Source organism: Neodiprion pinetum, chromosome 2, assembly GCF_021155775.2.
Source record: "Neodiprion pinetum isolate iyNeoPine1 chromosome 2, iyNeoPine1.2, whole genome shotgun sequence".
NCBI lineage: Eukaryota > Metazoa > Arthropoda > Insecta > Hymenoptera > Diprionidae > Neodiprion > Neodiprion pinetum.
In genome coordinates, this window is record NC_060233.1 from 30934818 (window position 1) to 30962642 (window position 27825).

Below are 27825 nucleotides of genomic sequence, written 5' to 3' on the forward strand. Positions count from 1 at the left end.
AAAATCGCTCCGTAAATACCGGCAGCGTGGATCAACAGTTCTCTATTTGTTATTGGACATAGCCTATTATACCGTCAAACCGCCGCCGCGATTTCTATTTTCCGGACACGCAGCGCCGGCCGTTAAAACGTCCGAATACCGAAGTTGACGCGCTACTCCGTAACCGAATTTTACGACGAATTTTCTTCTCCTTTTTTTCCGCCCGCGTTTTTGCCCCTTTTTTATTTCCCTCGAATCCACAAAACGGAGACCGAATTATCCGCTGTCCGTTCCCGGTCCAGATGCACCCAAGAGACGCGATTTCGAAGATCAGATTTATGCCCAAAACCCACCGCGACGAATCTCCGCGACCATCCTCCTCTTCGTCGGTTGACGGAGGTACGCGACGATCTCCCTCGAGGCGTTCGGACTTATCCCAATTCGCAAAAGCCGCCCCTCTTCGAGCTCTCACCCTCCCTGACATCCCCCGTTTCCCTCAAACGTTTCTTCTTATTCTCATCCTTTTTTTCCGCCTCCTCCGTTTCTCTTTCTCATTTTTCTCCTTCAAATTTTCTTTCGTACAGAAAACTCGAATTCGAACGGACTGTTACAAAGGGCGAAATCACCCGTTTTTGCCAAAGACGTATAAAAGTTTTCACGTGTCACAAAATGATTACGATCGACGCGTCAACCAACATTATTGTGAAAACAGTCTTGTTTCGGACGTTAATCCGATAAAGCGCGTTTTTCTTATCTTCTAATTTCGCTGTCTGTTGTTAATTCGCTTCGCAAGCACTTCGGGCAGACGAAAATCATGCGAGGCTTGAACAATATCAGTTTGTTTGGACCGGATTAGCTGTTCCGAAATACATAACACGAGGTTCGAAGTTCTTGCTTTTCGCTGTAGAATTTTTAATAACTGGACTTAAGCATAGGTGGAATATTTTTTAATTGATAAAACGTTGGAGCACTTGTTCAAATAACCTGAAGATTAAAGAACTTTTCCTAAGGTAATACCACCGTTGCGTCAGCACCGGCTTTAAAAACATATCTTCGTTCTATATGCATGGATAAAAGAACTCAGAGCGTTATGAGAAAATAAAGATAAAAAAATCAATTGAATTAGGCCAATGCTGGCTAACCGACTTGATCGGGAATTCCCGTTCAGTTGCTGGTAATTACCTTCCTAACGACGTTCCGAGCCACCCAGATCACGCCCATAATACACACAAGCGTAACAAATATTACGAATTTATTCAATCAGAGTCTCACCCGAGGCGGTATTATGCCTGTATAATCAGCCCCCCGTCGGGAAGGTGAAGGATTCCGGATCCTTTGGCCGTATAGAAGCAAATCCGTTCTCCAGTCTCCGGTACCGAGGGTGTGTAAGTTTTCTTGCTTCCACGGTCTCGGCATCTTCGTCCCAAAGTCGGGGTAGATAGCTGCATCGTGAAATATTAAAAGAGGGTAAGTTATTTTGAGGATGATATTGAAATTCAAACTGAAAGTGAAAATCGTTATTCGGAAAACGGGTCTACGATTCCGGCGACGCGTTAATACCGAAGAGATTAAGTGTGCGTAATTCTATATGCGGGCTCGGTGGCAGTTCAGCACCGCGATGAACACGGTTTCTGTCTTAAAGTCATCAAAGATTCACCGCCCTGACGAGTAGGCGACGTCATCGGCGTGTCCCGCCCCCCAAAAACAAGACCGACCCCCTCCCACATCCTCGAGATTCAACGTCTTTGTGCCTACGCTTCTCTTCCCGCTTGGTAATCATCTCCGTTTCTCTCTCTCTCTCCCTCTCTTGCTCAATAGTTAATATCAGAACCTGCTGCTATCCGGGGCTTCTACATAGTGCCTCTCTTCGTACTTATGCCCAACTCGTACCGCTCGGGATCGTGATCAAGGTCGTTGAACGTGCCGAACTAGAATTGATCGGTGAAATCGGAATCCAGATTATATTCTGGGAGGACGACATCTGGTGGCCGAAAACTCGATGATCCGATTGACTCGTTAATTTTATCATAAAAGTCAGTTTCTGGCATGTGTTTTTACGACATGTAGAATCGGTCGAAGTAAATCAAAGCCTAAAAGCCGGCACGAGGCTTATCAATCCTTGCAACAGTCGTTCTATATATTTATGAAAGGATCAGCTGGTAACCCAGTTGTGACGCCACATTGCGTGTACAAGCGTATTCGGATTTTGCGTATCTCGACAGTTTTTGTTTATTCCAAGAATAAAAAATTCGATTAAAACTGTGCAATGCGTGGTGAGTGAAAAAATCTCTTCTTTCCGAGTGAAGCCGCATCGTGTAGGTACGCAAAAAAAAAAATTAAACTAAACTTGTCGTGAAATTAAAATGAACTAGATTTGGTGCGCTGTTTGGTAGAAAACTGTTATACTTGCCCATTGTAACTTATAAACTTTAACTTGTTTAACTTGAGTTTATTTCACGTATAATCCTGTTGAATAATTCGTTTTATTCGTCTGTAAAAAAAATTTTCTCGACGTCGAAATCTCGTTTCAAGTTCAACGGCGCAAAATCGTTGACACGTTAATTGGCATGGAAGGCTTGACAACGATACGTGCGGTGTACTCCCTGCAGTTGCAGGCGTTCGTATGTTGCGGGAAAAAATTCAAAGATAGTAGTGCAGTAGCAAGAAGCACCGCAGCCTGCACGAAGCAATTCTAATTTAATAGGCAGAGCGTGCGTTGTCTTTCGTATACGACTTGCATGAATTAAAACTATTATACCCGTGGACACATGTGTTAAAGGCACATATAACTTCCTACTAGGAAAATGCAAAACGCACCTACATGCCGATACTTCATACCACTCGCACACACCGGGTGTCTCTAATTTCCCAACAAGAAAACAACTGGTTGAGCATTTTTCGTCCGTCGATTTTTCTCATTTTGCCTTAGCTATTCTACCGTGTTGCCAAAATTTCTCACAATCACTCGGACACTTCTCATCGCGATGCAAATGTCGCGGGAGTTCGGAACAAAATGACGATCGATCGAAATATGTTTAAAAATGCAGATAAATCACCGAGGCGATGCTTCTCGTACTTCGCGTTCCTTGTTCAGGTCCCTGGATACTTTTCGTGGAAAGGTTTGCACAATTCGTTTGTTTTTTTAAATCTTTGACCACTTAACGATGGATCGTCTGGATCCTCGTCCCTCGTTTTAGTCATCGGAAGGAAAGGTGTAAATCGGTCAGGTACCGAGGACCCGTTGCCGATCCTTACGGGCCGTTGGAGGCTCAGCTCACCGGGTACCGGCACGTGTAGTTAGACATTCCGTTGGCGGGTTGAGAGACACGTGACTATCAGGGTTTCCCACGCACTTCACACGCGCGAACATCACCGACGGAGAAGGGGGCACTCCTCGCACGGTGTGTTGGTAGGTACCCGGTGACGCGATACCTCGCGGAGGAACGCCGTCCGAAGAACGTATGACCGCGGAGGTTTATCAGCCTGCGGTACAGCTACGTGATCATAATTCAATAACGCCAAAGGCGCCCCAGAAAATTATCATGCCATTGTTGCGTCGTCGTCCGTCATAATAACCCTTGCCGCGACGCGTGAATACCAATTCACGACCAAGGCGAAACCTCGTCCAGACCATGGGACGAAAACCCAACGAGCACTCATAGAGGCATCTAGAACCAAATTGATCCTCGGGTCATTCATCCACTTGCCATCCCATCACGTTTTGGGACTTCTTCTTGCGGTGGATACTTGCAATTGAGATCCAACTTCACACCCTCCTGATCTTCACATTCAACTGGGGTAGGGAAAAAAACGACGTCGTGCTTTAATTGATCTCTCCTGGCGATGAATCGAGTCCAATACAAAACAAGAGTAATTTCTTAGAAGGACGAACTAATTGAAAATGAAAGGTTCTTGATTGAAAGTTTTCAAATGATCGTTCCGCAACTACCGGCATACAACTTCTTGGAAGATGTCATCGATATGGTGTGAGATAATCCAGAATTCGGATTCTACAGACGGCAGATCATCTTCGTCACGATCGTGACGTACAGTCCTTGAAGAAATCTCATGTAGCTCTGATTGAATCTTGTGAATAACTTAAACTGCGATACGTTCTGCATTTCACGGAACCAACCTTTGAGAGAATAAAACAAGTTGGACATGGGATTCTGGAAACGAGGGATGAAGTACTCCGAGCTTGGACTTCGAACCTTGGATATCGGAGAGAGCAAACTCAGGCCAAGAAGAAAAACCATATGCGAGTACAACATGGATCGAATATTCGAAGTCAATATAGTAGCTTGAGAATAAACCTTGCGGATTGCTTTACGTAAGATTCAATGATGACGTGTCTTAAATGAATTTCCGATACGTGGTATTATTGGTAGTCCAGTACCCGCACGTCCAGAGTCAAATCCATTGGAACCTGCGGAAAAAGTCAAGCCAATCCATACGGATCGAGACAAATGGCGAGGACATCTCGTTGACGATTTCTACTCCAGGTCTCTGGGTGAGGCGAGTACATCGAACAGATATCGAATAGCCACGCTCGCAATCACTCTCAATTCATCCGCAAGTTGACGGACAGCGGAGGGACCGAAGGGGTTTTCGAGTGGGCGAGAGGGGCCGAGGAGAGGAGCTCGTGCCGAAGGTAAAACCGTTGTCGACCTCAGCTCTGCCAGTATTTTATGCATTATAAATATATTCATATATGATTCGAATATCAATTGTGTCCATACTCGGACTCGCCCACCTACATACGCCGGACGCTGTACGTACACGCGTCATACGCGAGTCTGACTCGACGAGTTACATATTGTTATGCGTCGACGTGGATACCACCTCGCCTTCTGACATTCCGTCATGCTCGCGTTTCCCAGATCGAAATAATGCTATGCGTGCTTTATAATCGTAAATATTAACCATCGCGGTCCCTCCATTTTTGACCCTCGCCTCGCCTCGCCTTTTTTATTTCATCATCTATTTTTCGTATCAGTTTTTCCCTCCTTCGCGCCACCCACTGACCCGGTAGTTCAACACAGTCGGAGAAGGAGGTCGCGGTCTTCTATTTCAAAACAGTGTAGACCGGTACACTGAGAGAAATTTTTAGTTCCGGTTACCACTCAGTCCTTGATTATTTTCATTTTTTACGACAATCGAAAAATATAGTTCGAGATACAAAATGAAAATTAGTTTCGTAGCTGTTACCAGAAAGTCTAGTACCTACTGTGATAACCTTTTTCTCCGCTTTCTATCGGGTTGTAACACTGCTTTTTTGTATCGTCAAATTTCATAGTTTTGGTACGTTTAGCAATTTTGCTTCGAAAATCAGTGAGAACCCAAATACCAATGACTTCATTTATCAGCTATTTCTAACACTCGCGAAGTCACCGGTACCACAATGGCCGTCATTCTCACAGCTACCATTCATTTCTTTTATTCTTGCTCCGCCGGGTTCCACGTACTCTTACTCTCTTTTTCACCTTTGTATCTACATCTATTGTTTCCTTATTCTCGCTTCGCTTTTTCCTTCTTCAAGTTCTTAAGTCAAGCACTGACAGATCCGGTTTGAAACTGATATTACGGAGAAAATTGTGAAAATGTTCCGTTCATAAACTGTAACGACATTAAAAAGCTTGCTTTCACCCGACTGTGATACATTGAAACGATAAGAAAAAGTTATCAACAATTAACTAACGGTGCCAAAAGTGAGAGAAGTGCAGCTGCACATCGATTGTCCGCCAGCTGATGCTCTCCGTTTTAACACGCGGAACTGGTGCACCGGCTATTCAGTGTCAAGGAACGTCAGTAATAAATCAGGTTATCGCGAGGATAGGAACGGCATACGAAGTCCTTAACGCTGGCAAGTGACCTCTAGCTAGAACGGTAGGCGACATTGAAAGGAATGTCGATGCGCGTTGAATATCGGCCCAATTCCCATAACGCAAAGAAACACGTAGACGTTACACCTGGGCGTGAGCGGATTACCCATCGTTCGATTAATGACCAAACATAATGCAGCGAGTAACCGTACTTTATACACACTTGTATCTTGCCTACATCGGTAATGGGATATGTGCTCTGCGAAATCCCCGGACGATGATGTCAGACTCGGCCTCTTTCCGCGTTTCGATTGCTTTTCGTATTTTCAGTTTCATTTTTTCAAATTTTTTTTTTTTTTTTTTTTCGTAATTTTTATCTCACGTCTGCGTCGACGCTACGCACGCTGTTACAAGAATTTAACTTAACGTAATGTCCCAGCAGGTTCAATTTATATTTGTGTTATTTGTTACGTTTCTGTTAGTGAACATGACACACATTTTTCTGATTTTAACATTTAAATTTTCGTATCAATATTTCATTCGTCATTTTCAGTTCTTTTTCTTCACTTAGTAATAGACTAAAAAATAGTTGAAGCAATCGGAAAATTTTACATTTTTTCTAATCGTGTATTATTCGGATATTGGAATGTTTGTAGGTTTTTTTTTTTTTACGTAACAGTACAGAGAACTTTAAATTTATCCACACTTCATACAATATTCTCGAGAAAACTTGAGTCATTTTTCATCTTTTTACGCTAACTCATTAAATATTGACCAATTTATTTATCCTGCAGTTTTTTGAAATTGTTTTTTTTTTTTTTGCCTTCGAAAAATTTATATTTCAACTGTTATTATCTATAAAATGTGTAGGGTCCGTTTATAGCTCAAAAATCAGAATTTTAAGGGGCAATACGTTTTTGATTCGATGCATCAAACCTACGATAAACAATTCAAGCTTTGAAAAACTTGAAAAATTTTGCAAACACACGCTTAATTTTGTGACTGACCGAGCAGGAAGAGATATTAAGAAAAATAGAAAAAATCGCAAATTATTTGATAATAAGATTTTCAGCCAATTTTAAAAACGCGAAACTTTGCTGAAAAAACAATTTGCAAAATTCTGCGCGAAATCAGCGAGTATTTGGATACACAAGAATTTCGATCGAGGTTTCTTCAACCGGAGAGTTTTCGACATTGAGACGTATGATTTGACTACTTCACAAGAATAAGAAGAAAAAAGAAAAGGGGGAAGAAGATATCTGAAAGCGCAGTTTTATTCTCACGGCGGAAAAATCGAGTGTACGGAATACGTAATAACCGACTCGAAATTCTCGGCAAACTATAACACCGCAGGCCTTCTACGTGACACGTGTATACGACATTTTAAACTTTCAAACGCGATATGGTCTGTACGTGTGTATATATATATACATATAGGTATAATACATGTATGTATGGACGCACGCTTATTGCTTCATATCCGTTCCAGGCACGTTTCGTGGCTGCTTGTATATTTCTCGATTTTTTCTCGACAATCCGAAACCTAATTCTGGTCTCTCATTTTATTATTCTCCGCGAAGCTGTATCGAATTCCTGTATCAAAAATACTTACTAATATTTTCAGAGAAAAATTGGCGAATATTGAAATTTAATTTAAAAAATCTAAGACTGCGATAAATTACCCGGTACGACTTCATCATTCGTACGATTTTGTAATAATATTATGTAAATTTTACTCTTACGACAAGAAGTCTTACCGTGATTGTGAGTTCGAACAAAATTAAGTTCGTCAAGGATTAATTATCGACACAACTTTTAGAGGAATAAAAATTAGCAAACTTTTTTTTGCTTTCTGTGACGGTGAAAACAGAAATAAAAAAAAAATAGAAAAAAACAAAAACCGACAAAACTTTACAATCAGTTCAAAATTCTGTCTCTACCGACATTTGCCAATGGACGAAAGAGCACGTAAATTTTTGACACGTCATTTTAGCACGATCATACTCGCGATATCTGGGCGAAAAGATCGGAATTATTTATACAATAGGCGGACCAGACCACCAGGCTCGACGAGGCAGGCATTGCGGTGCGGTGTCAATTAATGAGCCGGGATCAGAAGTTGTGGATGAACGGCGGCGGGGGGAAAGGGGAAGGTTCGGGCCCGGTCGTTGAGGAGGAGGACAAGAAGAGGGCCCCTCGGTTTTGTCGACGAGTTCCCGGTACGCTACCGTCAAATAAATACATAATATGCACATAAAGGGACCTGGCGCGATCGAAATGATCAACCGAACGAACTCTCATTTCGATCTACGACCGCCGCCGATGACTCAGTGGGTGGCAGCCACGCAGCCATATACCGGACCGATGCACCGTACTGAATTACGACGAAATAAGTCTCGGCAATTTCATCAACCCCTCCTTCTCTACTCCTGACAGATACACAAAATTGAACCGTGTGATACGCGTCATTGGGAATGACGAAAAATGATCGATATTCAATTACATCGATTATTATTTCCCCGATAAAATTCAAATATTTTCAATGAAACCATAAATTCTCAAAAAACTTTTCCCCCATTTGGACTATGTATTGAAATTTACGAAAGTTTGGTATTAAATGCACCGTTTCGTAAAAATACGAAATATTCGAACGATCGATTAATTTTTACCGATTTAATTTCGTAATTTTCGATTATTTTTTTCAACTCGATTTATCGGTGTAGCGATTATTTTTTTTTTCTTCTCATTTTTCATCAACGATCTCAGATTTTATCGCCGTTTTTTATTTACAAGGTATCGTTATTTATCCATTATTTGTTTATCAAGGCTTAAATACTATAATCGTAATTTGAATGGCAAGATTTGTTTTTCTTCAATTTTTGTTTGAAGTGTTGGAGGTGAAATATTTTTTTTAATCAACAGTAAACGGAAAAATGATAAATTCTCGTTCGAATAACCATATAAATCAGGTTTGTAAATGTTTCACTTTACTTGCACGGTTTTATAAGTAAGTATTACAACTTTTCTGGCTGTTGATCATTTTCAGACCACATTCAAAGACAACATGAATTTTTTTCCTGATTATATAGTCAATTTACAGGAATTTCATTGAGGAGCTAACCTATTTCAGGATATTTAATGGATCTCACGATTTTTGAAATATTAGCGAATATTGAACAAACAGCATTTGCGAATAAAATCAGTATAAAATATTAAATATTGACGACTGAGGTTTATTCTGCAAAACTATTGCGCTAATAGTATAGAGTGTCCCGTTTTTACATTTTTTACCCTTTTGTCGTTCTTCTAACGCTTGGCACACCGTCCAATTTTTTTTCTCATGCGTCTGTAATTTAACTGTAAAGCATAACGAATTTCATGGATAAAACCGATTTAGCGAAGAAAAAGAAGGAAAAGGCGAAACAGGGAAAGAAAAGAAGCAAATCGTCGCTAAGAAATAAACACGGAGAAAAAGTAGAAATAAAGAATGTCGGCGAAGAAACGCTGTAAATAAATTCAGACATTTTTTCAGTGTTGATTCTGCCTCACCATTATTCTCATTGTCACGTATTTCGCAATTCGTTGATCAATTACGTGCTCTTCGAACTGGGTTTTATTCGACAAATTATTATTCGGAAACGATTTGACATGATTCAACGATCTTTTTTTTTCCATCGCCTTCGTCCCGAAACTCCTGGATAAATCTTGAAATTGTTTCAGATATATACAGAATAATTTTTAAATTTTATTACAGTTGATAATGATAATTGTATTATGTACGAAGTAGGTAATATTTTAATTTTTTCTTTCTACGTTATACTTAATTTAACAAAACTCTGACAAGTATAGGAAAAAAAAACAACTCGCAAGATGCTTGTGAAATTCTAAAAATATCTAATCGCACTTCTGGCATCTAGAAAAAAAAAAAAAAAAAACTGGATGCGCTGAATTTTTATCGAATGTTCAGTTTTGCAGTATCTTCCTAAATGTGAAATTCGATAACATTAATCACAAGTACCTAAATCATTTTACACAAAATGAATTTAACGATTCATCGTCACTTTCAGTACACATCACGTTTTATTCAGTAAGCGTATTAAAAAAAAAAAAAAAATCGAAAATAGAGCACGTTGATTATTTTCGAAAATCAGATATTTTTTGAAAGAAAAAAGAAATTGAAAAATTTCCCGTGTCCAATAACGAATATCATAGCGGAAAATGAGACTAAATTGATTCGCTCGAGCCGTCATTACTCGTTTGTATCGCGGAATTCGTACCGCGCGTTGATGAAATGTCGACGTCGGAATAGTTGGCAGTGTAGGTACTTAGCGGGGCTCATCCCCGATTCTCCTCGTCGCAGTCATCACCTCGAGCTGCTGAGACGAGTCGCCTTATCCGTCCTGCACCGGCTCCGTCGCCATTCTCGGCTTTATATTTATCTGCGGACGCGCGGCATTCTGCAGCCTTAGTTTTTGCACGCTGCCCCAGCTCCGGAGGACCACCGCCGAGGAGATGAAGCCGTCGGCGAATCCTTGCCTAGCCGCGTGCCCCCCCAGGATCCTTGCCTATCCCGCCGCCCACTCCCGCAGGACCACAGGAGTCAATTCTCGGCAATCTTGCATTCCGAGCTGAAAGAATCGCTGGGAGGAACGAGGGGGTCGGGGGCGAAAAAATCGGGGGTTCAAAACGTAGGGTTGGCTCAAAATTTTAGAGAAAATATTTGTCGGAATGAAAAAAAATTTTACGCGTGCTTCTTTTTCGTTGTATATTTTTTTATTTTTATTTATCTATTTATTTATTTATTTTCTCCCAGTATATTCTGGAATGACATTCTGTAGAAACTTTTTATTCAAATTTTACAATTCGTTCGTTTGCAAATTTGTCCATTCATCTAAAAGTTAGTTTTTGTATTCTTGTTGACTAGAAAAAAAAAAAATATGTTTGGATTTGAATAGCCTTGAACAGCTGTTACATTTGATTTCTTGAATTGTTGATATTTATTTCTAGCAATGTTTATTACAGTGAATAATCTTTATTTCAAACTTCCAACCTAACACGGTGTGTATTGCAACACGGTTTTTGTCATTAAAATTTCAATTCAAACAAAGATACATAATCTTCTCTTCCCTGTCGTGATTAATTGAATGCTAGAAAAAATTTCCCCGCGATCTCGTTAATTTGATGAGGAAAAACTGACTTGATTTGAAGAAGATATTACAGAGGGAAGCTTTTGCTGAGAAAAACGATCGGAGAACGAAGATGAAAGAACTCCTAAGACATCATCGATTGAAAAAAGCAAAGGCATCGGAGGCTGCCATTCAGAGAAACTCATAAATTGACAAGAGGATTTATCCACAAGTATACAGCATCGATTTTTCCTACGCAGTGAAGAGTCGATCAACGAGACATTGAAGAACGAGAGAAAAATTTCGCGATGGATAAATATTATACGATGACCGCAGAGCCTGCGCAAGAATCTCTCGGTCGTTAATGCGAAAGGGGAGGGGGGGGGGGAGTCGATTAATGCCAATTGCGAAAGCAATGGGTGATCATTCGTCAAGTGCAAAAATCGCGGAGATAGTGCAGCAGGACTCGTCGGTGTAACTCGAGTGGGCGGAAAAAAAACGTTGGCAAATGTCATACGAGAGATCGCCGGGGGCTGATAGCGCGTTTAAGGAGCGGGAGAGACGGAGAGACGAGATGAGAGGATAGGATAGGAGAGGAGAGGAGAGGAGGAACCCTTCCGTTTAGTATGCCCACCGAAGATTGAACGGTGATAAATAAGCGCGATGCAGGCTGCCGGATCGAACGTCGAGGTACAGTTATTTAATAATTTATATAATGCGCATGCGCATAAATCGCGCCCCCTACCATAAAGCTAAATAAGAACTCATGATGTATCGGATAATTTGACGGATCGCCTTCTCAGACTCTGGACCTGCGGTCCGAGGTACCTACTACGTATAATACGAACGGCCAGCCATTTACGGGTCGCTCGTCTTACCGGCTGTAAATTACTTTGTGCCACAATGTAAAAAGGAGCCGCCTTCTTCCGACCTCCGGGACTCGCTGGCTGCTTCCACTTCTCTGTCTCTCTTTCTCTCTCTCTCTCTCTCTCCCTCTCTTTCTCTCTCTCGGTTTCCAGCATAACCCGTTGCTGTCGTTTTGTCTCATCGACACGCGCACGTATCGTCATCAAGGTATCACGCCGTCCGAGAACTCAAATTTCCATCCATGCCGAATGCCGCGACTCGAGGTTCAATTATTCCGCAGATCTTCAACTTTTTCTTCCCATATTTTATACCCATTTGCCAGAAGATGCTCGGAACGAAATTTATTAGAGAAATTGAATCTTAATCATTCTTTGACCGGTATATTCCACGTCAAATCGAACAAAAAGACGAGATTTTTTCCCTGACCACTTTTCATGTTTTCGCTGTTTTACTCACTTGAAGTTCGTATTGAAAGCATCAAATCTGATTTTTTTCAAATTTTCCTGACGCATTTTCTACCACAGCTAGTCGAAAAATCAGCTTTTGACGATTTCTCATTTTTTCAAGTTAACATAGCTTGAAATTCAGATGATATATGGAAAAAGTTTCTGTACAAAAGTTTCGCATCTCTTTGTATGAAATTTCCAAACATAATTTTGCGCGATTTTTCGAACACCGTTAAAGTATAGTTTTAAATGAAAAATCTTCGAAAATCTTCCGTAACCAAATAGCGCCCTAATCGAATTGGCTAAAATCTTTACACAGCATGTATTTTTCAATACCAAAGATTTTCTGTAAGTTTCGCAGCGGGCGGAAAAGTTATTCAAAAGTTACAAGTAACAGCTTACATGGAACTCTGAAATTTCTCATCGGTACGTACTGTAATCTAGCAATATGAACGGTGAAACTTATACAGTCGGTATTATGATGCGCAACGCATCGTTAAATTCTCTTACCTTGGATGAATATGCTTCAAAAATATTGTCCGGCAATACGCAACTCACATATCTTGTCAGGAATTATGATAAATGATAGACCGAATTGTACTTCTCGAGAAAAAGTCGACAATCGAGATTATAAACAACACGCGTAACAATTGAAGATCGCGTCGAATGCGCAGCAGCGCCACGCGCAGCGTAAGAAAATTTCTTGCCGCGCCGCGAACTTTTAACCGACTTTTCGCCACTGTTGGAATGTTTGTTGATATATCTTTTGAACCACTATGAAATTTTCAGAAAACCTTTCGTATTTCGTCGCTGTGTATAAATTGGAGCCCATACGATGAGAACACTTTTCTGTTACGAATAATTTGCACGCATTTTGTATCAAAACTACACTGAAACGGGATATGAAAAATCCGAAAAAAATACTCTCGAGAAGTTCACAAGAGAATCTAAAAGTTTTGTGAAGGAACTTTTTTCATGTGTCGTCCAGGTTTTAAGCTACGTAGACGCGAAAAATCAAAACATTGTCGAAATGAATTTATTGGATGAATTGTCGCGAAGAAATCGTGTATCGAAAAATATGAAAAAATTTAAAGTCAATCCTTTCAACATGTACTTTCATTGTGTGAAAGGGTAATCGGATTAAAATGGGTCAGGGAAACCAACCGTTCGATTTGACGACATTTTAATGTCAATTTTTTTAAATTTATTTCCCTTTGATAGTGGTTAGTCGGAGAAAAATGTAAGATAATTTTTGTTAATTTTACTTCTAGATTTTCGAAATATTCAGTGTTTATCAAAGTTTTATATTCGTGAGCTACGAAGATCTCAAAATAAATAGAATTAAATAGAAAATACTGGAATGTAATAAACAACTTTAACACGATTAAATAATTTCCAATCCACGATTCGAAATTACTTTCCAGATGAGGTAACGAAACAAAGCTCCGAACATTTGAAATTCCATCACTCGATTCATCGGTCCATCCAAAAAAAATTGTAAATGTAAATCGTTGAAGTAAAAAATCGCGGATAATCGAGTCACGATGAAGCGAGAAGAAACGGTAAAACTAAACTGAACAAAAGAAAAAGTTTGAGCTTCTGTAAGCTCGGAAAAAATTGGTCGACAGTGTGACATTTGTCTGCAGAGGGCGGGGTGGTATCGGTGCCGGTGATGAAATGGAATAAAATAAAATAAAACGTAGTGAAATGAAATGAAATGAAGTTTACGCAGAGTGAGGAACGGGCGAGCAGGGAGAAGCGGCGCAGGGCATTGGTATTCAAGTCGAGTTGGCATGATTGGAAGCAACAATTTCAGACTCGCTAATGGCGGCCCGAAGCCGTAGCGTCGTAACCAAAGCTCCGTCAAATAAGGGACCATCATTTTTCACAATTTAGAGTAATCCTTATTCGCGAGTCAAGGGACGGGAAGGGCGGAATGGCGGAATGGCGGAATGGCGGAAGGAAGGAAGGAAGGAAGGAAGTGACGGATTTTAATTACCAACATATCACGTCACCGCCCGGCGGGGGCGGGTTTTCACGTCTCGGTTCTGTATTGATTGTCTTCTTGTTTATTGTATATTTTAGATTTAATTCGGGCGCTCGCGTGCAATAGCTGTCAAAGGTCTCCTCGATTTTTAAATCCCCCCTTGTAAAGTAAAACGGTACCAACGTATATACGAGACCAGCAGGGGAAATCGCACCCCTCCGGAGGACGCCGTCCGTCGCTTACCCTCCCCCTCCTCCTGGCCCCCGCCGTTCTCGCTGATAATTCACGTCAATACAAGAGCCAGGCAGAAGCGGCGGAACGCGCCTTGACTAAGGTCTCTGAATTTAACGTTTGACACTTTTATTGGAACCGAGGATTCGATCCCATGATCACCCTGAGCCCCGGACTGATCGTTGGGAATAAAAAAACAAAAAAGGAAAGAAATCAACCACCCAGATCTACCACCTCCCCCCCTCCCCCCCGCCGCCCCCTCTTTCTCTAAGTCGACTCAAATCGGCTGGCTCTTTTCGAGCCGAAATTTATTGCTGGTAAACACAAGTAAATTTTTTTTTTTTTGAAACGATTTATCTTCATTCTGGAAATTCGCGGGTTGGACGAAATTTTTTTTGATACCGTTATCCGATCATCGGATCGAATTTGTTGTGAATTGATTTTTTCTGTTTATACTTATACACTGGGAGCAACGATCACCGCAATCGGTTCTGCTTTAATTCCGTGGAACACGCGTCCCGTTACAGTTGAGCTACGACGCACGAGCGTTACTTTCTGATTGATTACCCCCGGAAGTCGTAACAGGTTAGAGAACTTCGTTTCCTGTTATTATCTACAGTTATTGTAATTTCTAGAGGGCTCGATATTATACGCGCAACGATTACACTAATACCGTATCAATTACTTCTATATAAGTATACCTGTGCGACCCATCGAACTTGAAATCGTCGCTAATTGGACCGTGGTCAAAACTTTATTCCATCACTTTTTTCACGAGCAAGTGTCAATTCTCGGTTCGATAAATATTTTCCCATATCCGCGAATAATCTTGTTATTAAAAGGTATTTTGTTGATAATAATACCAACTTGGAACGTGACGTCTTTGAACAACAGAATTGTTCCTTTGCAAAAATTATCACCGCTAGCAACGAACCGAATGATTAGCAAACGGAATGAAGTTTCGAGAATGATTTACTCGCAAATTAGTCGTTGCTTACGAAATACGTAAGATTCTCAAAAATACTTGTCGGAACTGAAACTAACGAACAGAAGCATCTTTGGTATCTCTAAACTGACTTGGTAAAAATAAAAAAACGTTGGCCAAACTTTTTACGCGTAAGAATTAGCGAATAGGAAAATGGCGGTTCCGAGCAGAAGGGAATTAGCCTGGTGTAGGCAGAGACGGGGAACTACAAATGACTTTGCTTCTGATCCTGGCGTCGAACAATGTCGTGATCGAGGTATTTCGGCCCCGCGGCGGCGTCCCTGATGTTCGCGTCTGTATAATTCATCGATATAAAGTTTCGCTCTGACGCGCGTTGGCTGGCTTTCATTAAATGCTAATTTCAATTACCCTTCGACAAAATGCTGAATACTGAACAGCGACCGGCTATCGATACCTGTTAGAGGCGCGCTGCTGACAGCAGCAACACCGCCCCCCGTTTCCCACCCCCCCGCCCCATAGCCGTGCTTTTTCTCCCTCCGTATATCGCCGTCCCTTTTTTTCTATCCCCCGTGGCCGCGCTCTCGCTTTCTGTTTTCCAACATTTTTCCCATTATACCTTATATATCCTTCGACGAAAGCTGCGCCTCCATCTCCGCCGCTATTCAAACAAGGATAAACGACTTGATTCGATTATCCTCGAGAGAAAATTTTACCTACAGCTTGGCTCGGAGGAAACTTTTTTCTTTTTTAAAGTACATCAATTTTTAGACTCATTTTGTAGAATATCTTCTCCTGGGTACACAGTGTTTTCTTGTAAATCACCAAAATTAATGAAATAATTCTTTCTAAATTGCAAAAAACTTAATTGAATAAAATATACGTATAAATACGAAATCACGATTTCAATTCAGTCAATTTAAAAAAAATTATACTTTTTTCACGGTATTATCAAAATATTGAATAAACTCTGGTAGATTCAACTAAATCTATTCGGTCGGTAAAGATTGATAAAATTTTCGAAATCATGAGAGCTACTAATCGATTACCGTTATCAAATATTATATTACATCGTAAATCTACAAAATTTTTTGTCAAAATGGCAAGATACTTTCTGTAACGCGTGAGAAATTCTTTCTCGCAAGAGAAGTAAGATTACCAGTTATTAGCACAGACTCCCAAGAATCTTTCCAGTATAGACAGTAGAACTAAATCATTCGTGGTCTGATACATTTCTTGATTAGAAAAAAAAAAAAAAAAAAACACAAGCCAAACCACGAAATAAACAAACCTTATAAATCATAGCTAAAATGATCACTGTGAAAAAAAAATGTCATTAAATTCAGGTGAAAGTTGCAATTTCGTTGAAATGACAAATTTGGAAAAGCCTTCAGTACAATACAAGTACCTTCAAAATTCGAAATGATCTGCTGAAACAATAAACTCTGTAAACTAAAGAATATAACGTAGGTAGTTTTTAGAACAAAAACTCTGAAAAATTATACGTATGTAAAAACGCTTTCAACATTTCATTTGTCTGACTTAATTACATGATTGGAAGTCTTCTTTTTCCAGGAGCATAATTAAATTTTCACACTTACCCCAAGTTGTTATGCCACCAATAATTCGAAATAGGCGCTTGCAGAATTTTCAAAATTCGGAATTTCAACCTCGCCCCAGAAAAAAAAAGATCGTCTACCCTACGTACTTATTGTCAGTTCCGAACAGACATTCCGACAGCGCGATCCGTTCAAGGCAAAATTTTTCTTCCAAAAAGCCGGGGTAAAAGCAGTATTCGAACCCGACGACGTTCGTACTACAACCTGACGAAACCACCAGGCTCAAACCATCGACGTTTCGATAGACGAAAAGAAACTAGCCAAGGTTATGTGCGGGACTTATTAACGCTCGTTGTGGCCGAAATCTTTGTCCGCTCCTCGACGTTTCTCGGAGTTGGACACTTCTGGCTGACCATGTACATATGTTATACTCGTACCTATACGAAGGTACGAGTCGGTGTAGGGTTAACAATGTTGATAGGGCAGACCACACATCTCGACGTCATTCTCTCGCATCCCCCTCGACCCCCCTCCCTCCCTCCTTCCCCCCCATCCCCTACCCCGAGACACTCCGATACCCAAAGTCCTCGGTGAATTCCAGAAGCTATACACATTCTATGATGAATCGAACCGACAAAAAATTCCCCATTCAACAGTTTCCACGAACGCTGCACGCCGGCGAGATCGCTGCTAACAAATTGATTCGATTATTAATACCGATAAGTACCGACCCCTCCGTCCTTATCCTACGCGGTGTATCTCGGTTCCGGATCCTTCGATCTCAACTTCTTAAAATTTTGGATAAGACTCGAGTGTTCGTGACCCTCGTTCCGTCTTTTGTAATGGAACAAGTGACCGAACGGTATTTTTTGCCTCATTCGATCCGTCTCGTTTGATACGACGAAATTTCTGTCACGTATATCCGGGGTCAGGAACAGATCGGGGACTGAAAAATGAGGAATATGGTCGGATTAACGCGGGGAGTGTGGAGAGCGAATCGGTGTTGGTACGTAAAAGCGGGCGTACAATTTATATGCTCCGGCAATTCTGTTCAATCGGTGAAACCGTCGCCGCTCCATTATCTTTAAAAGTTTCAATTAATTTGTGTGAATGTAAAAGGCGGCGTGTGCTGCGGGAACCTGAGTGTGTAACACGCACGTGAAAAGGGAACCGATTGAAATAAGCTTTTCTATTACGGAGCGCGAGGGCTGAATAAAAATACCAAGAACCGCGTTTATTAAAACTGGAAAGATTTATTTTAATTGGCTCTTTGTTGGGACGGATATTTCCGAGAATAATTCACCCGGCACATGATCGAGACTCGGTGTGACCAGAGCCAAAAGAATCTTTCGTTTTATTCTCCACGTGATGTAGGCATAATAGGCACGGGCTTACACGTGTATTTGTGTATTGGTACCGACTTTGAATTGGAAGATTCTTCGAAGATGACCTTACGTTAGAATTAGGCGGGAAAAAACGAACGAGACTTGCTCATATTACAGATCCCCGCATGCCTTGCTATGGATTGAAATTCTCTCGATCGTGTTTCGTCATCCTCGTATAGAAAGTCTGGTAGCAATCCGCTTTGCTTCGATTCTCAATGACTATTGACAATACTATACGATTTTCAATTCTGTTCTGCAATTTTCACCATCGATACGCCGTGACGTTAGAAAAGGACATTCTTTCGCCATATATGAAATCCGGGCGGAATATATAATTAATCAGGAATCATTTTTATTTGAATAACATTCGTAACTTCGTAATTCGTTGATACGAGACCGAGAGGCAATATTTGAGTAAAATTTGCATGTTACAATACGCTTCGATACTGCGATAAATTGCGATAGTCGAAAACGCGAATAAAACAGAATGGCGGATTGTTAGAAGGACCAAAGTATCGAATTTTCAGAGACGTGAAAAAAAAGAACGTAAAACGGCAAAATCTAGAAAATTTATATTATAGAGACGAATTTTGACCCTTTCAATGTTTTATTTCTCGATACTTTGACTTGCCACATTTTGTAAATTCTATAAATTAAGTTATAGATTCTTAAAAAATTCAACATTACGGTCATTCCATTTCTTAATCTTTCTATATTTCTACGCCCCGATCCGAAAACGCTGTACTTTCGGTTTCGGGCACGATTTGCTAGAGCAAGGAAAAAAAAAAAGTTCGATAAAACGTGAGGCAAGCATATCGGATGCGTAATTAAATGTGTAACACAAAGCTGTGCGTGACGACGACACCTTTTTCCATACCGAGTTAAAAACGGCGTATGGGATTTACGGAGCCCCGAATTTATACGGGCCGTGAGCCGATTGTGATCTTAATAACGAGTCGAACGAATCGGGACTACCGGGGTGATTTCTCGGTGTATTAAGCGGCTTAGATATATTTCACGACGAATTTTGCATATAATTTCATGCCGCGTTAGAGTGACATTCAAATACGGCAGCTGGCTAAACAGAGACCTGCGACCCGGCCGATTCTCCATCCATCCCTCCCCTCCCATTCTATCGCCTCGTACTTCGCCGTACGTCGAGGGGGTTGAAAAATCCAACGGGCACCCCGAGCCCCCCTTGGGACCAAGACGAGATACGACGGCTTAAAGGGGGTGCGATGCCGGGAGTAGGTTGAGAGTGTCACGCGATACATGTGTCTACACGCCCCGTCATGCCTATGAATCGCTTATCCCGCACTTTCTCTCTCTCTCTGCTTCTATTCCTCTCTTTTCTTTATCTCTGCTCTCTCTCTCCTCAACTGTATTTCTCTATTTATATTGCGCCTTCGACACGGAGGGAAAAGAACGGGAAGATGAGGAGACGATACTCGAAATTTGTATTATATATCGAAGTACAAAATCTAAAATACGGATAAGTATTAGCTCGTTACCATATAGAGAAATACGCACGTACAATTCGTATTGAAGAATCGAAAATTCGTGGGTGTAAACGATCCTCACATATATATATGATGTATACGTTTTAGCTGACGTTTCGGTCGAAGCATGCTCGACCATCTTCGGAGCCTGTAAAATATTTTATATTTTTTATACACAGAAACTTAGAAACTAAATAGAGAGGTACAATGTTTCGATACGTGTAACCTTATTTTTAAAACACATTGGCGTGATTGTTAGCAATACTGTTGAGATTGGTGGTTATGTTCGTTTGGGAAATTATATGTTCCCTTTGATATTCAATTTACGTTGTTTTCCTACTTTTGATCGAATGAAAATAACGTTCTGATAGCGAATGTTCACGATTACGATGGAAGAAAGTAGGTAATGTCAAAAATTTCACATTATTTCGTGCAAACGCGTAATTTTCTCAAGTCCTTTTACGTTTGAGTAAAATTTTCACCAAATCGTGTAAATTTGATGCAATTTTTTTTCTTTTATTTAGAATGAAATTCGTACGAACTTTCAATTCCACGAAATATACACGAACATTTTTTACAGTGTATCGCAGTTTTACGCCTGAGTTATCTCAGTTATTTTAACTAACGCTATGCGTGAAGATCATCCTCGATCATTCGGTTTCGCAATGAAATTCCTTTTTCTCATAATCAAGAATATAACGCCCCACTAATATCCAGAGAAAAGGGATTACAATTGTTCGAATGACGTTAATAGATGCGTGGTAAATGTAGAAAAATTCAAAATTATGGCTGAAATCGAGGGAGGTTTGTAAGAGAAATATTCTCGTTCCAAAATTCCAACGCACAAGGTTGTGATTATTGATTTCTAGATGATGAAGGAACGTTTGATTTTCAAAACATTGAATTTGTATTTGTACCCACTCCATTGGCTAAACAAACTACAGATACCTTGAATCATCGTGCCCAAGAGACGTGATAGCTGAGTAGGATAAAATCTATGCTTCTTAAAAAAAACAAAAGGGTACACGGAATAAAATTATAACAAAATCAATAGTAGAACGTGTGTGAAAAATAATTATACGTACTTTCTTCTCGTCGGTATGAGATCCGAATTGCGGATAATTTTGACGACTAAAAATTCTAATTTTCTCTAAATAGGGTACAATTATCAAAAATCTGACAGACATGGTATAATGTAAAGAAGTGATTCTTGCGTTGATCGAAGATATTTTTTTCCCTCTACTTCCGAGTCATATAAATCAAATAATTACAGAACAGATTTCCAAGCTGCTAAACGAATCTGCGACGCGGATTAGGCGACTATTAAGCTTTGTGCGAGGTCACGAGCCCGCTCGTTCACTGTCGGCATAAGTCAGCGAGGAAATCATTCGTGACCGGTGTTTCTGCAGCTCTTGGTCCGGCCGATTATACGAGTGGAAATGCATACCGCTCTCCTCCACGGGATCAGAGATCCGGCGGGCGGGATTCCGGCCTTCCGGAGAGAATCAAAGGACGACCTCAACCCCCGTCCCAGAGGGACTTCCGGTCTCCGCATCCACGCCGCCCCTTCGCGATGGTCGCGTGCGTCCGCCGCCTTTGATTTACGTCCTTATAAATGACGTCACTTCAACCATCCTCGCCCCAAACCCTTGTGTGCACAAAGGCTATACCCTCGCATTATATCGATGGATCGTTTGCTCGCCTCTGTATGCGGGACTGAAATTTGACGTACACCGAGACGCGTTATATAAATGACCGAAATTGGGACCTATATTGTGTTTGTCATCGCGGGACGCGTCCCCGACTTAACTTCACATATCGTTTGATTTATCGACTGCCGAGGAAAACGTCCAAGTCCGCTGTGTGTGTTTGTGTGTTAGCATGCTCGTGTATTCTACGTCAGGGTATAACAGCTTAGCTTTTACCCGGTGTAAAGTCTTGATTCGTTATATTCTAATGAGTAATTTTTATTTTTTTTATTTTTACACACGTGGAAATAAATTTTTCACTCCACCTGTTAAATTAATTTCAAAGTTCACTTGACAAGCTCACAGCCGTTAAGTAATCTTCTCACGATGAACGATGTATTAGTTTTACTTGTACCGGTATGTAATAATTTAAGTCACAAAATCCGATGAAAAGTGAACCTTATTTTTTCACAAAAAACCCTTGTATTAAAAATATGTCTACTCAAACGACGATATTAATCCTTCGCGAAACGGATTCTTCGACGACGATTAATCAATATTAGCGGAATGCGAAAACTCGAACGAAGAATTTCGTCGTGAACTGTGAACGTTCAGTTGAATTAAATAATTGGCCAATTATCTGTGGCAGGTTAATTGATACATCTATACTCGTGCTTACGAACGTCCAGATGGACTTTGCCCGCTCCCCGTTCCGAGCATAACGAGGAGGACTGAGCCGAAAGCGACGCGGTATTTCCGATGACTTAAATAAATGAAAAGCCTTCAAGTCGCCTCGATTGATCGCCGCTGGCCTTCAATTGTGCACAATTAAGTGGCGAGGGGCACGAATCGCGTGTGCAGCGTGGCTGGACGAACGAACGGACGCGGACTGCGGTAGTTGAATGGTAATGTAAATCGAGGGTGTACCATATGTGGGTGTAATAAAAAGCGGCAGAGACAAAATTCTAATTCGGCCATAATCCACCGGGTGTATAATTTTTAATGCAAACCAATCTATCCGGCCAACCCTGTTATTATTCTATGATAATTCGCGCCCCATGGTTCACGGGGGTTCGGGCGAAATTAATCGGGCATAATTTCATAATGGCTTCGCGGGTCGCTCCGGGAACGACGCCGAGCGTCGAGACGCTTCGGGCTTCCCGTAGTGAGAGCTGGTGCGTATAACTCGAATGACATAATTGAATAATATAACGCGCGGCGCCTCGACGCTTCGCCCTCACGTTCCCTGTGCAAATCGCACGCCAGGTTCGCTTCGAGTCTCTAGAGACTCAACCTCTCTACCTCACTCTCGTTCCCAATCCTGTATTCTCCGTCTACTTCGGATAGTGTTTCGTCAAACCACGCTTGTTCCGATTCGCTGCAGGCGAGACGGATCGGCGATAACACATGCTAGGTATAATCGATTTACGATACGAATGACACGGATGATCAATTCTTTCTCACATTCTTAGTTTACGTGAAATCGGAAAAATTTAAGCCGCTCGAAAGCGCATTTCCATTCTCGCATAACTTGGAGTGCAAATTTTTTGGCCACAATTTTGTATCACATTATCGAAAGATAATTCTTAGGTTTCTTGATTTCGGTATTTGAAAACTTGTGCGATTCTTGTGTCCAATGTTATCAGAATCTGAAAAACATGCGGGAAAAATAGAGACGAAGGTATGCGATCCTTCGAATTCTCTTCTATGTCCCGGGTTGTAAACCATTCAATATTCCTGTACCAAAAACACACGACTGAAAGACAAGCGGATCAGAAAAATAAGCAAATTCTTTTAAAAAAATAAATAAATAAGGTTGAAGGAAATGTGATTATTGAATTACAGAATTAGTCCGATAATGACAGCTCTGAAGAGATATTTTCTCTTCTCCGTCTTGCCGCGCTTTGTCTCTCGCATAGCTAGACGGATTGGGTATACGGAGAACTCTTGCTGCAGCTCGGTACTGCAGAATCGAGGAGGCGAAGAGAAGCGATAAATCTTAATTAACGCACGTTCGATTAATTTTGTCATTATCTAATCTAGCTAATGCCCCAAGACTGGAATGGCATTTTCAGTATTAAATTTTGAAGCACCAAACGGCCGACGCATCTTTCAATTAAATTACTGACGTCGCTGCGCCCCGGCGCGCCGCGACGCTCTCCTTCCTGCAGTCAGTGGGGATTATCCAACAGCCCAGGAGATGGATGGTAGGAATTCCGAGTGCTCGACTGACGAGCGAGACTCATTTCACCTTTGGAAATAATTTTGGATACATATTATTGCTATTGAGTATTAATTACAACAATTACAACGCTTCCGAGATGTTCTAAAATTACCCTGAGAAAAATTTCATTTGTTACAGTAAATAGAAAAATTGAGTAAAACAGGTATTGTTAAAAAAAACTGTTTGAATATTGTTGGAATTAGAAAAAACGAGGTACGCGTAAACATTTTGCGCTATTTTCGATCCTTTTTTGGTAATTGGAACGCGAAATCAGTTTGTGAGGTTTACTTTACTTTTTTAGTTAAGTAAGGCTTCAACGTCAATTTATTCTTGCACAAGCGTTAAATTTTCGCAACAGTTGCAAGAAAATATAGTAACAATGATCGTAATGAGAAAAAATAGCAACCGATACTAGACTTTCCGGTAACAGCTAGAAAACTAATTTTCATTTTCTACCCAGAACTATATTTTTCGATTGTGGCAAAAAACGAAAATAGTTAAGAACTGAGCGGTAACCGGAACGAAAAATTTCTCTCAGTGTACTGACGAATAATTTTGGAAAACACCGCGAAGAAAACTGGAAAGCTTATATTTTTACGTGTTATTTAACCGTTAAAGATTCACACGGAACGAGTGAAAAGTTCAGGAAAAACAGACGTTCAGACCTTGTTCCAGTAGCAAAAATATATGCATATATCGCCCTAATTCAGCCCGAAAATAAGTACTTGGCGTAACGTGAATTAGAAAACGGTCACGTGACGGTAGCATATTCGAATGTGAAAGAAGGGGGAAGGAGGAAGAGGAGGAGGAGGAGGAGGAGGTGGCGAAGGGGCTCCAACTCACCCAGCATGAAGACCCTTATTTCGAGCTCGATATAATACCCGGTAATTCCCCACGGAAACGATTCTCTACGGATCCAATCGTTGGCCCAACAGAGCTACATCGGAAGCGAAGAAGGGTTCCCCCGTCACCCTCGCCATCCCTCGCGATAAAATAACCCGCGCGAATACATTTTGACAATTCTATTACGATTATTTCTTCTGCAACCCCCGCCACCGTGTCAGGATCGTCGCCCTGCAGGCTGGTCCAGATCCCGAATCCAGACTCACCGTCGGATCATTTGCACCCACGAATTTCCGCGAGATTTTTGAGAGAAAAGGTGTGACTTTTATTTTTACGAATTACTTGATTTTTAGGGGCACGTTTTTTTCGCCGATTCGAGACGGTCGGCGAAAATCCGACTTGGACGAACATGTGTAAAACTTACGTATACCTATGCGTGAAAATTCACGTGCCATGCATGTGTATAAATTCCGTCCAACACAACGGCGACTATTCGACTGTGCGACACCCAGCTGCTAGGCACAAATGGACTCGAATCGGATCAAGGAATTGCCGAATATAATTCCCGGCACCTCCACCCTGTCTTTATATCTATACGTAGATCGAGTTTAAACTCAAAGAGAAAGCGAGGGGCGCCTACTGGCTGTGAAACTAATTGATTTAATAAAAGCACTCAAAAAAAGAAAAAAGAAACGAGCAATGAAATGAAAGGCTCAAACTGAAAAAGTGAGGAAGAAAATTATTTTCGAACCTCACTTTGGGATTAATGAATTGTTTTCACAATTCTCGATCGCTTATCATTACCAAAAGCTTCTCCGACTGCCAGGGTATGCGTCCTAAAACTTGTATTTCCGTTCGAATTTCTTTAGCGTCATATCCAAATGAGCAACAGCGTTTTTATCAACGGATGTAATGATTTTTCAATCGAAGAGTTGAGTCTTGGAATTTGGCTGTTTGAAGCGGAACTGAAGATTACTGGACAGGTGAGATAATGGTAAATGAACGTAACGCACGGCAGTCCGTGTAGGGATAGTGAAGAGAGGAGGCTGAAGAAGAGGAAGATAGGGAGAGTGAGTCATATAATAGAGTCACAGGCGAGGCATTGTGCGCAGAAAAGCATTACAATGTAAATATCGAATATTCTCCTCTGCTCAGTGTATATATGTATATACATACATATATATATGTGTGTTGTAAATAAGTACCCCTCCCTTGACATTACAAATCTCCACCCCGGCGCATTCTATCCGGGACTTGTTCACGCCATCTCGATGTGTACGTGTGGGTATATATCGAATTGAAACGTCTGGGTAGGCGGTAAAGCAAGCCTGTTCTGTACCCCTTTATCTCCTTTCTCCTACATGCGCGTCTGGATCGAGGTTCTCTACCCGCGGATATTGTCGCATTTAACGCCATCTCCGCCTCCGAATGTCACCGCAACGTTAACGCTTTACTTATTATACGCAAAAAGAGTACCCGGTGTAACACTTCGGTTTTCAACTGGTTATAATAAAGCTGACGATGAGACTCTTGCGACAAGAGAGCAACGTCTCATGCTAGCATGCGTTTCCAGCTGGTTTTCTGGACCCCGAAAAATTATTGCTCATAAGGTCGTTGAAACCTCTCCAGAAAGCTTTGCGACTTTCCGAACATATCCGCTCGTCACTCGTTTCATCGTTACGTATATCTTTTAACGGATAAATCAAGGTGGTATACGATCGGTGGCTTCTCGCCAATGTGATTGCAACAATTCCAAAGAGTAGTATCGGGACAACGCGAAGACCAACAACGCGCAGCGCGATTCGTGTTACGATACGGTAAAAGCACCACTGATAGAAACACGTGTATTGTTCCATATACGGGAATATGTTTCAAACACAATCGTTTACTGTACGGAATCGTGTACACGCATCGTACACGTGTAGGTACGTGGTACAATATACAGGAGACGCGACTCAGCTGCTGAACCTCATCGATTGTCCGTACAATTTTGTTTCACATGAACTTGTAGGCATTTCAAAGGCAACGTACCTCAATGACGAATGAATTTATCCAGATCGCCGAGTGCGCGGAACAACATGACCTGGGTGACGATGCCGAGTCGATCCTACACAGGACTTTACCACTGGATCTCGTCCCGGATTGGGATGCTGCATGGACCGTTTGACGCGGCGCGAGATGAGGGGGCAGGCGAAGCTGGGGTGCGAGTGACCCCAGCTAGCTCGTTGTTAATATTTAGGGTGACCCTAACTCCTCCGACAATGCCGTGGCGCGCGAGGCTCGTTGGGGTGAGCAGTTATAACCTGTTTCAAATGTAGTGTATCCCCTGCGCCAATGAACGTCCGGCTCTCTTCCTCGCACGCGCATCGCCCCAACACCGACGAACCCCGAACACCGAGGCCGGCTAGCGATCCGGCACCGGGGTCGTTATGATTAATGGATCTGGAGCGTATTAGCACCCACACTTGTCACCCTCTCTGCACCAGGCGAAAACCCCCGGGGGCGACTCCGTCGACCGGATTTAAGCCGGGAATTTAATAACCGAATAACCGTGCCATACGGCTAATTGACTCGCTCACTCGCTCGAGGTAAAAATTTGTCAGATAGGTATAAAATTAACGGGGATTCTTCTCCACCTCGGGGACCTTCCGCGGATCTCGGAAGAGAAAAGCGACGGGCCGTGCACTTTCGGACATTCCCTGAAGCTGTTTACTCCTCCTCATCTCGAGGTCGTCCCACTGCACCGCTGTGGATCCAGTCTTGTTAATCTAGTACTCCACCACCGTCCACCCCGACTAATACCCCTGCGAGTCGCTCCGTGTACGCAGACAATGAACTTTATTGTTGTCCCAAAAGCACCGGTCACTCTGTCCATCTGTTTGTTCATGACGTCGGGTCAACTGGGCAGATATCTGGGACGTGCCGACAACGACACCGCGCAGAATGTCCAGATGTCTCTTCGTTCACCATTCAATGATCGTTGGTCTGCGTCGCCTCGGTTGACAACGATTGCCGCACTATACCTGCCGACGGTGTGTCAGCGTTGAGCAAGGAAACGGGGTTGAAGGTGATCTTGAGTCACGTTCAGGCCCATCAGCGAGACCAGCGAAGCGTCACTGGTCGTGAATTCGTTGGGTTAATCAAACCCCGAACTCTGGCCGGATCGTCCGGTCGACTTCGCCGACCAGAACTTTGCGTGTTTCCTCGAGGATGGACATAAGGCGGG